The sequence below is a fragment of the Mastomys coucha genome, unplaced genomic scaffold (genome assembly GCF_008632895.1).
Source record: "Mastomys coucha isolate ucsf_1 unplaced genomic scaffold, UCSF_Mcou_1 pScaffold15, whole genome shotgun sequence".
Taxonomy (NCBI): domain Eukaryota; kingdom Metazoa; phylum Chordata; class Mammalia; order Rodentia; family Muridae; genus Mastomys; species Mastomys coucha.
Window position 1 is genome coordinate 158,977,450 of NW_022196897.1, and position 12,550 is coordinate 158,989,999.

A 12,550-nucleotide genomic window follows, 5' to 3' on the forward strand; every position below is an offset into this window, starting at 1 on the left:
CTCTCTCTCTCTCTCTCTCTCTCTCCTCTATTTCGAGTTCCCTTTTACTATCTCCTGCATCTAGCATCTAAGCTCTCCCTCTCCCTCACCCCCCCCACTTGCATATCAACCATGTGGCTTCAGCTGCTCAGTCTCATAGGGGTTTTTGGCTTCTGGAGGTCACTGCTTCTCAGTTCCTGAGGAAACCCCAAGGGGGACAGCACCCAGAGTGCAATGGGGTAGAGAGAATGCAGGCATGCTCCTTTGGGGCTCTGACAGCACCCTTTCTATGCGGGTGTGGGAGTGGAGTAGGTGGGGTGGGGAGTGGGGAGTGTTTAAATACATTTGTAAATCTAATCGTTTTCAACTTTTTTTTTTTTGGTCTTTGCAGAACTGTAAGTCTGGCATATTGTGTCTCACATCTGTAATCTCAGCACTTGAGAATAAGAAGGATTTCTGTAAGTTTGAAACTAGCCTGGACCATAGAGTGGATTCTAGGCTAGCTGTACAGAGTGACCCTACTTCAAATCATCATCATCGTCATCATTACCACCACCGTCACACCATCATCACCCTCATTACCACCATCATCATCACTACCAGCAGCGGCAGCTCCTAAAACCAAGGTCAATCAAACAAAACAAAGCAAAACCATCCAGAGACAAGTAGAAAGCCAGACCTTTCTCATCCCCTCCTAAGTTAACTAACACCCGCACTGCTTCCGTTTGGAAGACCTGTCTTCCTGCCTGGGTCCCTACTAATGCCTGTGTCGAGCTTAGCTATGGCAAGCGCATCCAACACAGAAACATGAGTTGTCATCTACAAATCTGATGCTCAAGAATCATGCTGTTGGAGCAGGAGGATGGCTCAGCAGTCAGGAGCTCTAAGGGATCTGTCACCTTCTTCTGATCGCCAAAGCTATAAGGGAGCCACCTCACACACAGACATACACGAAAGCAAAAGAGCTATGCATAAAATAAAATTAAAAACAAAACTCAGGGGTGGCAGGATGGCTCAGCAGGTAAAGGCATTGTAGGGTCTCATATTGTGTAAGGAAAGAACAGACTGCCCAAAGCGGAGGACTCTGACTGTGTGTGTGTGCGTGCATGTGTGTATACACACACACACACTAAATAAGCACATTTTAAAGATGTTTATAATACAATTGCGCTACAAAAGAATCGACCATAAAACAGAGAGGAGGCTCACATTTTAAATAAGTTAGGACTTGTGTTGGGCCATGGGCTACAGGTTAGATATTACTTTGGAGCCAGATGAACTTAGTTCTGAATTCTGGCTTTGTATTTTTTTTTTTAATTTAATTTTCCACTTTGTTCTTTTTTGTGCATTGGTGTTTGCCTGTATGCATGTCTGTATGAGGATGTCAGATCCTACCTGGAACTGGAGTTACAGACAGAACTGTCATGTACAAGCTGAGAATTGAGTCCCAGTCCGTTCAAAGAGTAGCCAGTGCTCGCTCTTAACTGCTGGCCCTTTTATTCTTGTAAAGATTACTACTACTACTACTGCCACTACTACTATTGGTTTTCTGAGACGTGGTTTCTCTGTGTGCCTCTGCTTCTCAAGGCATGTGTTCACCCACGTAATTTATATTTATTTATCTAAATGCCTGTCCATCTATCTCTGTCTATCTGTCTGTCTGTCTGTCTGTCTGTCTGTCTATCTTTGTGGTTTTGTGAGATAGGGTTTCTTTGTATAGCTCTGGCTATTGGAACTCACTCCGTAGAGCAGGTTGGCCTTGAACCCACAGAAGATCCACATACCTCTATCTCCCTAGGGTGCAGCCACCACAACCCATTATTTTATTGGGATTAAAGCCATGCAGCCACGACCACCTGATTTATTTTTAATTATATGTCTGTTGTGTGTGTATGGGTCAGGGGTATGTGTGTATGTGTGTGCGGTGCTTGCAGAGGCCAGAAGAAGGCGTTGGGTCCCTTGAAACTGGAGTTACAGGCTGTTATGAGCCACTTGATGTGGGTGCTGGGAACCGGTCCTCTGCAAGAGCAGTAAGTGCTCCTAACCTCTGAGTTATCTCTCCGGCCGGGCCTTACCCCTTAATTCTTACTGAATAAACAAGATACTAGATAATGGAGAAAGAAGACATGCTCCAGGTTTGGAACAAAAGCAATGCTGATTGGACTACCTCCTGACCAATGTCTGAGCTCACACAACACCTAATGTGATGATTGGCTTAGCTCTGAATTACATCAGCTGAGCTGGTCGCCACGGCAGGCAGAGAGGGCGTTGGGTTAGCGGAGGAGGCTGCCCAGTGGGCTAATGTAGTGGAGGTGAACTGACACCTGGACAGAGGGTCCTCAGAGGTGGCGCCGGGGTGGCAGGGCGGGCTTGGCTTCATCTCTAGGCACGGTCCTAGGCCGTTGCTTTCCACCTGTGTCCCTCGGCCCACCCAGCTCTCCTCTGAGCCAGGTTTCTGCCACCATCCTGGCCCACACCCGCCTCCTGGGCTCAGCGAACTCCAACTGCTCTTTGGGAGGACAGACGGTTTTTTGTTTTCTCCTTGGCAAAAGATGAATTCTCTTTTTTGAGAAAATAAAGGGATGGAGGAGGAGGAAGAGGAGGAGGAGAAGAAGGGTGAAATCTCATAAAAATACAAGCCCGGATCTCAACCTCGGCCCCAAACTATACTTGAAATAGTTTCTAACGAACTCCTCGGCTGGAAGGCCACCAGCGTGGCAGGCTTGTTCCCATGCAAACAGAGCCAATGGAAAAAGAACTAGGGGTTCCCCGGGAAGAGACCCCCAGGCTTCTAAGGCAGACCCAGAATATGTCAGCAGACCTAGGAAGCTGAGCGCTGTGCAGAGAGCCTGCCCTGTCCTACCCTGACTTTGTCCCCAGGACTCCTGCTTTCAGAAAAGGAAGCAGAGGCCCCCAAAGCAGGTAGTTTTCGTAGACCCTGCTCTTGGAACAGCATGGCCAGCCCACTCTGTGTCCTCTTCTCCCAAAGCTGGGACGCCAGAGCCCTTTGTCACCCCCTTAGGTCCGGACTTAAGAACAGTGGGGGTGGGGAGGGGGGCGGGCAAGGATGTAGCTTCACAGAGTGCCCATGAAGAAATCGTGAATTGTCCTAGGTTTTGGGTTGAATTTCGGGACTTTCAACCTAAATAGGGAACTCAGTGTGTGTATGTATGTGTGAATGTGCGTGCACACATGTGGACATAAGATAGCTTGCAGGAGTCAGTTCTCTCCTTCTGTCATGTGTGTCCCAGGGATTGAACACTTGTCATCAGGCTTGGCAGCAAGCACCTTTACTACTGAGTCATCTCACTGGCCCATATCTTTCAATTCTTGCAGCTAGCTTCCATCTCCTGTCTTCTCGGTTTTCTAGATGAGGAAGGAGCAGCATTCCAGGATTGAGGAGAGGTGAGACTCCATCTCTTCCTCATGCTGTCGAGAGAGTAAGAGCAGGAAAGACTAAGGACATTGCAGCTAGAAGAGCGCCCCGATAAGCATGCTGGTGGGGCATGGAGGAGAGGGACCAGATGAGCTGCTTTGGGTGGCTGTCCCAGAGGTGTCCCTGAGTGTCTGCAATGAGTCACCTGGGAGAATCCGAGGAAGGAGCACTCACTGCAGGGAAGAAGCTGCAGGCAGCAGGTGAGGGGGTGGGGTGGGGGCGTGGACAGGACAGGGATAGGACTTGGGAAGGTGCCGATGGTCACGTCTACAATGTCACCAAGCGGGCAGGATGTTTCAGCACAGTTAGTCTTGACATCAATGGTGTCAGTCTGTCAGAAGCATAGACACAGTTGTCTTTCCACTGACATTGAGTTTGCAAGCTAGGAGGGGTTCATTGGCTGCAACTTACTCTGGTTTCCCTTGGTCACTGGCTGAGGCAAATAGAGTCTTTCATTCACATCTTAATTACTAACATGAACCTCAGCTCACACATCACACAGTAAATCAGTCTCTCTCCCCCCCCCTTGTGTGTGTGTGTGTTTGTGCACGCACGCACGTGTGTAGGTTATAGAATAACTAAAGAGGTCAAAGAAGAGTGTTCAAGAAATCCCAAAGAAGGCAGAAGCAGACTGATGCAGAGGCTCTGCCAGCAAGGAGGTTGGATGAACCCTGATGGAGGTCTTCTGCAGGCACCTCTGAAGAGTTAAGCCTCAGGCTTACACCTTTGAGCTGAGTCTCAGAATGGTGTCAAAGGGCAGAAGCAAGGGGTGTGGGTTGTGGAGGTACAGGTGTGAAGAGCAGGGACAGGGACAGGCTGCTGAGGCGAGCCTCCAGGAGCAGGCTGCTGGGGCAAGCCTCCAGGAGCAGGCTGCTGGGGCGAGTTGTAAGTGTGAGCTATGCTGAAAATTGTAATTTAGCCATTGCCTGAGAGAACAGTAGGTACAGAGTTGAGCTGAAGCCGCAGGATAGTTAGCAGTACTCTTGTGTCACACATGTGGTCAGGCAACAGGTTGTGGGGTCACCACCATCTCAATGTTAGGAGACTTTACAGGAGCCATATGAAGTTTGGTCTGGTGTCCAGTAAATTCTTATGTCTGGTTTTCCTGATAGGATTTAAATCTGCCTGTATGCTTATGTGGTCCCATCTTTACTATGCTAAGTTTATCAGGTGGCAGCCTTTTAAGGAACAAATTACTAGCGTTCTGTGCCTTGGTGATGGCCACACATCCATCAGTGGGCAGGGCCATCCAACTTCTGTTTGTGCTCACAAGACAGTCAAGGGACCAGAGACAACTCTATGGATAAGAGCATTTGCTGCTCAATTACAACAACCAGAGTTCAGATCCCAGCACCCACATAGTAAGCCAGGAAACCCACACACAGCGTATAACCTCAGCTAAGATGGCGGGCAAAGACCGGAAGCTTGCTGGTCCTTCCAGCCTCGCTGAGACCATTCAAATCCCAGGTTCACAGAGAGACCCTGCCTCAAAGAAACAGGCAGAGAGTGACAGAGCAGGGTGTTCTGGCCTCCGTGCACACAGACAAGCAGGCACGAGCACCCACAGAGAGACATGTATGCGCACACAAAAATACACTTAAAAAAAACAAAGTCAAAAGTTGCAGGTAAAAATGCAGGGCAGGTCACAGCCTGCAAGCCACTGCTAAATACACTACGGAGTAACAGGCAAAGGCAGCCTGAGCGCAACAGGCTACGCCCCACGGCTGTTCCCAGCCCGGCACGAGTGTTCTGTGCCCCAGAGATACAGTCCTGCTGAGGGAAATGAGGTCAGCAGGTGAGGACAGTGTCCGCCTGTGGGGACTCCCTCCAGGATGGAGGAAGAGTGACTCTGCGGGCACCTTAGTCATTTCCAAAGGATTTTCTTTTTTCTTTCTCTTCCTCTTTCTCTTCCTAGCAGAAGGCACCTCCTTCCCCTGCAGGCACAGTCAGGCTGTTTTGCAAAAGTGAAAACTGATATTTGCTCCTGAGCTGAGCGCATCCTCTCCTTCCTGGCCCTCGGAGCAAGTAAATAAGAAGAAAATAGGAGTTTCCGGGACCAGATACTAGAACCAAGGGCGCAGCTGCCCAAGAGTTGATGTGCACGGTTTGTCGAAATACTTGTGGGGTCTGTTTAAACATTCCAAATAACTGAAATTATATCCTGGGCAGCCAGCGAGGAAGTGCTTAGACAGCCAGGCACACGCGTTTGAGGACTTGGGGATCCGCCCTATCTTAGCTTTCTTTCCTGATGTGGGGATTTGAACAGTTTCCTTACAGTCTACAGGCCTCAATTTACTTGCTTGAGACTTGAAACTAGGGGGCTGGAGAGATGGCTCAGTGGTTAAGAGCAACGACTGCTCTTCCTTAGGTCGTGAGTTCAAATCCCAGCAACCCCATGGTGGCTCACGACTATCCATAACGAGATCCGATGCCCTCTTCTGGGATGTCTGAAGACAGCTACAGTGTACTTACATATAATGAATAAATAAATCTTTAAAAAATAAAAAAGGCTTGAGCCTAAAGGCCGTGGATTGCTTGGGTGCCTGCTTGCCCGGCCTATAGTTTCAGCATCCAGGAAGGAGACCGAGGCCGGAGGACCAGAAGGTTAGTTTCAGCATCCAGGAAGGAGACCAAGGCCAGAGGACCAGAAGGTTAGTTTCAGCATCCAGGAAGGAGACTGAGGCCGGAGGACCAGAAGATTAGTTTCAGCATCCAGGAAGGTGGTGGAGGCCAGAAGACCAGACGTTGGAGGGCTGTTATTGTCTTCATAGTCAGTTTGAGGCTAGAGCCGGTCTCAAAAGCAAACACCCCCAAACAGATGCAGGCAGCAGACGGGCAGCCCCTGCCCCCGCTGCATTTGGGACCCTTTCCTCCTACGGGCTTGCCTCTCTGAGCCTGAAGAGGAGAGGAGGTGTCTTACTACAACTTGATGTGCCAGGGCTGGTAGATACCCATGGGAGGCCTGTCCTTTTCTAAAGAGAAATGAGGAATGGTGTGGGTGGGAGGAGGGGGAGTGGGGGAAGGGGCTGGGAGGAGATGAGGTAGGGGAACTGGTCTGGGATTACATTAGTACATTAGCATATTAGTATATTAGTACATTAGTATATTGGCATATTAGTACATTAGTATATTGGCATATTAGTACAGTAGTATATTGGTATATTAGTGCATTAGTATTTAGTACATTCCTGTATTAGTATATTAGTGTTAGTACATTAGTATATTAGTATATTGGTACATTAGTACTGTAGTATATTGGTACATTAGTATAGTAATATATTGGTATATTAGTATATTAGTATATAGTATGTTAGTGCATTAGTAGTAAATTATTTTGTCATTAAGATTTTAAAATTTTGAATATTGAATTATTTCTACCCCATCTCTCCACTGCACAACTCCTCCCACATTCCCCCACCACCCCCTTCTGGAACTCATGACCTCATCTCTACTCACACTTGTTGAATTACTACTGTACTTATTTGCATGTGTTTAGGGCTGACCACTTAGGACTGGGCTCTGACCCTGAAGAGCAGCTCTTCATTTTGGGTTAGGCCTGACGAGATTTCCCTCCGTCCACGTTGGCATGTTGACCTGCTGTGGGTTTGCAGGCCTCATGCAGGTAGCCCTAAGCTCATAGGAACAGCTTCTCTGTCCCGCCCAGAAAACACTGTCACACAATCATGCTGGTCCTCGGGCTCTGACAGCCTTTCCACAAACCCTTCTTCCATAATGTTCTCAGAGCCTTAAGTGTCAGGGTTGTGTCTTAGTTAGGGTTTTATTGCTGCGAAGAGACACCAAGACCATAAAACTCTATAAAGGAAAACATTTACTTGGGGCTGGCTTATAGTTTCAGAGGTGCAGTCCATTATCATCATGACAGGAAGCATGGCAGCGTCCAGGCAGGCATGGTGCTGGAGAAGCCAAGAGTTCTACATCCTGATCCACAGGCAGCATTAAGAGACTGTGTGCCACACTGGGCCTGCCTTGAGCACAGAAGACCTCAAAGCCTGCCCCAGCAGTGACACATTTCCTCCAACGAGGCCACACCTCTTAATAGTGCCACTCCCAATGAACCAAGCATTCAAGTATCCCTTTGTATGACTCTCTGGGGTTCATTTCTATTCAAACTACTACAGGTTGGGTTATAGAATTCCCACTTTGAGAGCACCCATGGTAACTTTTGTTTTTGTTTTTGTTGTTTTGATTGTTTGGTTGGTTGGTTGCTGTTGTTTTGTTTCTTGAGACAGGGTTTCTCTGTGTAGCTCTGGCTGTCCTGGAACTCACTCTGTAGACCAGGCTGGCCTCAAACTCAAGAAATCCACCTGCCTCTGCCTCCCAAGTGCTGGGATTAAAGGCGTGCGCCACCACCGCCCAGCTGGTAACTTCTTTTAATTTTGATTTAACTTATTTTTTGAGACCATCTCATTATGTAGCCCAGGCTAACCTCAAACAAAGAGAGATCCACTTATGCCTCCTGAGTGCTAGGATTAAAGGCATGTACAGGCACCTCTGCCAGCTAATGTATGTATATAGATGCCTTGGAATCCAGAGGAGAGCATAGGCAGTTGTGAGCTGCTTGATCCAGGTACTGGGAATCGAACTTGAGTCCTCTGGAAGAGCAGTAAATGCTCTTAATCACTGAACTACCTCTCTGGGCTGTAACTTATTGCCATTCTGATGCCAGAGAAAGTCCTTCCCAGAGCACAGACTTGACCCTGTTGTCCTGGATATCACCTGCATCTACAGAGCTGCTGAGCACACAGTAGGATATCACCTGCATCTACAGAGCTGCTGAGCACACAGTAGGAGGATGGTAAAATTTTACCAGCTCTGTTTTGAAAGTGTAACGGGAAGCTAGGAGTCATGCCAAGTTCTTTGCTGACAGTGAATCCTATGTCCTGTAGGCACCAAGCATGCTGGGAGATTTGGACAAGAAGCCCCTCCACCATCTAAGCCGGTGCCTCTGAGGCCCAGATCTTGTGCCCCCAGTGAGCACTATGCTCAGCAATGCACTGTGTGAACACAACACAGAGATGAGCTCCATCTCTAGCAGGGCCTGGACCTCCCACTCAGCTCGTCTGGGTCTCAGCTGCAGGAAGGAGGCGGCCAGGAAAGTTAATAGATGGCTTCTGGAAGGCTTCACTGGGAGGGGGGATTGCAGCGTGGACCTTCTCATAGGCTGTTGTCGAGCAAAGCTTGCTCTGTAGCTAGACACCATGAGCTGCTACCATCCTGGGGACACTCCTTTGACCTGAAGCAAGATGAGTGGAGAAAATGACACCTGGCCACTATGCTCCTCTCAAGCCTCTCTGGTAACCCAACCATCCTTCCCCTCCACTCCCCTCCCTTCCCTTCCCTTTCCCTCTCTCTCTTCCTCCTTCCCTCCCTTCCCTCCATATCTCCCTCCCTTCCTCCTTCTTCCTCCTTTCCTCCTTCCATCTTTCTCTCCCCCTCCTTCCCTTCCCCTCTTGTTTCTCCCCCTCTTCCTCCTTCCATCTTTCTCTCCCCCTCCTTCCCTTCCCCTCTTGTTTCTCCCCCTCTTCCTCCTTACTTCTCTCCCCCCTCCTCCCCTTCCTTCCTTTCCTTCTTTCCTTCATACCTAGAACCCAGGGTTCAGCATGAACATAGCAAAGGCAATGCTCTGAGCTAAAACATTCTCACACAGTGTCTTGATGATATGCCCGGGCTAAGGATGGGAGGACAGGTCCTTCCCTCCCTCTCCACCCTCAAGGCTCTACAGAAGGAAGATGTGCTATGGATGAGGGGCATGCAAATGCAGGGCCAGGTGGAGACCTCCCCAAGGCCTCTTTCTTGGCAGGTCAGTGGGTCCCTAGCCTACCTCATGGCTGGGATAGGCAGCAACATGCCAGGGGGACATGAAGTCCCAGCTTCAGCTCCATGTATCTTTCAAAGCTGTGTCAGTGTTTCAGGGACAAGTCAAGTCACATGTCTGTATTCAGAGCAGGGTCAAACTGCTTTATTGATTTTTCAATTAAAGTAGGACTTCAAATACATTTTAGCCCTGCTCAGTGGAGGGAGGAAGCTAGGTTGGCTCAAGCTTTTACCTGCTAAGATAAAATGTGCCTTTAACTAGGAATATTATGGCAGAAAATTGATAATGACATTCATCTTGCGTTTTTAAAAAGTTCCTTACTTACGATGACGACAACGATGATCATGATGTGTGTGTGTTCACACATTATGTGGAGCAGGGTACCGTGCCACAGGATATGCGCAGGTCAGAAGGCAATGTTGTGAGAGCGGTTCTCTCCTTCCACCTTTACCTGGGGTCTGGAGATTAAATTCAATTGTCAGGAAACACATTTTCTATAACCAAAGCACAACTGGTTCTGATTTTTTTCTGCTAAGAGATTGGAGTAGAAGAACATTCTAGACTTTCCAGTGTGTCCAACCAGTGGCCTATGGGCCTCATACATCCCAGGATAACTATGAGGAGGTGGCTTAGCACATTAGTAGATGGCAACATTGTATCTCAGGACTAGAAAGTCAGACCCCTGTGGGAGCCCTGGCTTGAGTTTTGTTCCTGTGTCACTGTCCGATAGGTTCTGAGCTACAGTGTAGCTGAGCCAGCTGGAGGCTTGAGGAAGAAGGGCTAGTCAGCCAGGTATGGTGGTACATGACTTCAGTCCTGGCACTGGGAGGCAGAGGCAGAGGCAGAGGGATCTCTGTGAGTTCAAGGCTAGCGGGTCCTGCCAGAGTTACACAGTGAGACTTTGTCTCAACCAAGGGAGGTAGATACAGTGCTAACACAGCAGACTGTGGTGTCTCACCCCAAATGTCACCATTTAGAAGGCCAAGACAGGAGAATTGTGGTGAGTTCAAAATCAGCTGGGTAAAAGGCAAAATGGTTAGTGGACAAACTTCCCAAGCTCCTGATAGTTTGGAGTGTGAGGCCATAAAGTGAAGGCATGCTTGCTCTGGCCAGCACACTGGAGGAAACCAAACATTTACCAATATTTAGGAATATTGGGATATTTCACATGAGAGCCTGGCTTCTCTAAGAAAACCAGAATATCTAGCCATGCTGGCACCACAGTCACAGGTGGCTACAGCTGGCTGGGTACTCGCTCCCATTTGCCGTACTCTCTACCACTCCCTATGACTCTACCCCTGGACAGGTGCTGGGAGCCTTCATTTCAATCACATGCATCTTCGCAGATCTTGTGGCCTTTTCTGCTTGCTTTTACATTTATTTATTTAGTTGTGTGTATGTGTCTCACATGTGTGTGTGTGTCACATTATGTGTGTGTCATTTATGTGCCACCTCGTGAGTGATGAGATCAGAGGGTAACTGAGCATGTAATTTGTTTTAATTTTGTTGTTGTTTTTTGTTTATTTGTTTGCTTGTTTTTTTGAGACAGATTTTTTTTCTATGTAGCCCTGACTGTCCTGGAATTCCCTCTGTACACCAGGCTGTCCTCGAACTTGGAGATCCACCTGCCTCTGCCTCCCAAGTGCTGGTAGTAAAGGTGTGTGCTCCCAGGACCTGGCTTGATTTGCTTTCGTCTGCACGCAGCCTGTGTGTGTGTGTGTGTGTGTGTGTGTGTGTGTGTGTGTGTGCTAGTAGGCGTCTGCAGCCATGCACTCAATTGCAGAGCACAGAAGAGGACCCCAGGGTCCTGTTGTATCACTCTGTGCTTTATTCTCACTGAGAGAAACCAACAGCCAGTGCTGGGGTCACAGGCACGTGTGTGCCCACCCAGCGCTTACCTCCCAGCGCTGAGATCTGATCTCAGGTCCTCATGCCCGCTCAGCAACCGCTCTTACCCCCTGAGACATCTCCAAGCCCTGTCATCCTAGATGACATAGCTTTTAAAGATTTATTTTATTTATTTTATGTGTATGAGTACACTGTAGCTGTACAGATGGCCATAAGCCATCATGCGTGTGGCTGCTGGGAATTGAACTCAGGACCTCTGCCGATCCCGCTCGCTCCAGCATAATTCACTGTAGTTGTCTTTAGAGGCACCAGAAGAGGGCATAAGATCCCATTGCACATGGTTGTGAGCCACCGTGTGGTTGCTGGGAATTGAACTCAGGACCTCTGGAGGAACAGTCAGTGCCCTTAACCACGGAGCCATCTCTCCAGCCCAGTTTGTACCTTCTATCTTGAGTTTCTGGGACTGAACTCAGGTTGTTGGGCTTGGGAAGCAAGCCCCCACCCCCTACCCCAGCTGGCTCCCAGCTCTTTATTATTTGGGGCAGGGTCTGGCTTTATAGCCCAGGCTAACTTGGAGGTTGCTATGCAGGCCAGGCTGGCCTCTAGCTCATGATCCTTGAGCCTTTGCGCCCTGGGCTTCCTAAGCGCTAGGCTATCAGATGTGGATCACCACCCCCACCATGCATGGCCAGTCTTGTCTTTGCTGGCTGGCTGGTCATAGCCTTCTCTGTAGCAACAGCCACGAGTCCTTCCCTGAACTGAACGCAGCCGAGGCTGAGCAGCTGGGGGCAAGTTTGCAGGCTCTGCTTCTGCATTTGGCCTGCCTTAGTTTGCTTGTTGGTTTTGGTTTTTCCAGACAGAGTTTCTCTGTGTAGCCCTGGCTGACCCAGAACTCCCTCTGTAGACCAGGCTGGCCTCGGATCTAGAGATCTGCCTGCCATCACCTTCTTGTGATGAAAGGTGTGAACTTCATCACCCGGCTTGGTCTGGTTTTTCAATAGGCTGTATTAAATAGGGTCCAGCAGGGGAGGGGGGCTCACCTCCTGAGAGGAGAGTCACTGAGACAGGCACAGTGCGGAGTGGGGTTTGACGGCTGCGTTCAGAACTCTGCGTTCAGAACTCTGAGGTGTAGTTTTCAGGTCTGGAAAATGGAAGCTACTCTACAGAATCATTGGAACCGTCCAGGGAGGGTGTGCAGAACTCTGGCGATAGCCCTAGGCAGAGCACGTGCTTAGCATGTGCAAGGCTCTGGGCTTGATCCTCAGTGCCGCAAAAAAGAGAAGCTGTTCATGGTGTTTAACATCTAATGCTCATTCCTACTGACACCCGTGGTGATGAAGATGATGGTGGTGGTCATGGTGGTGGTGGTGATGGTGGTGATGGTGGTGGTGGTGATGGTGGTGGTGATGGTGATGGTGATGGTGGTGGTGGTGGTGGTGATGGTGGTGATG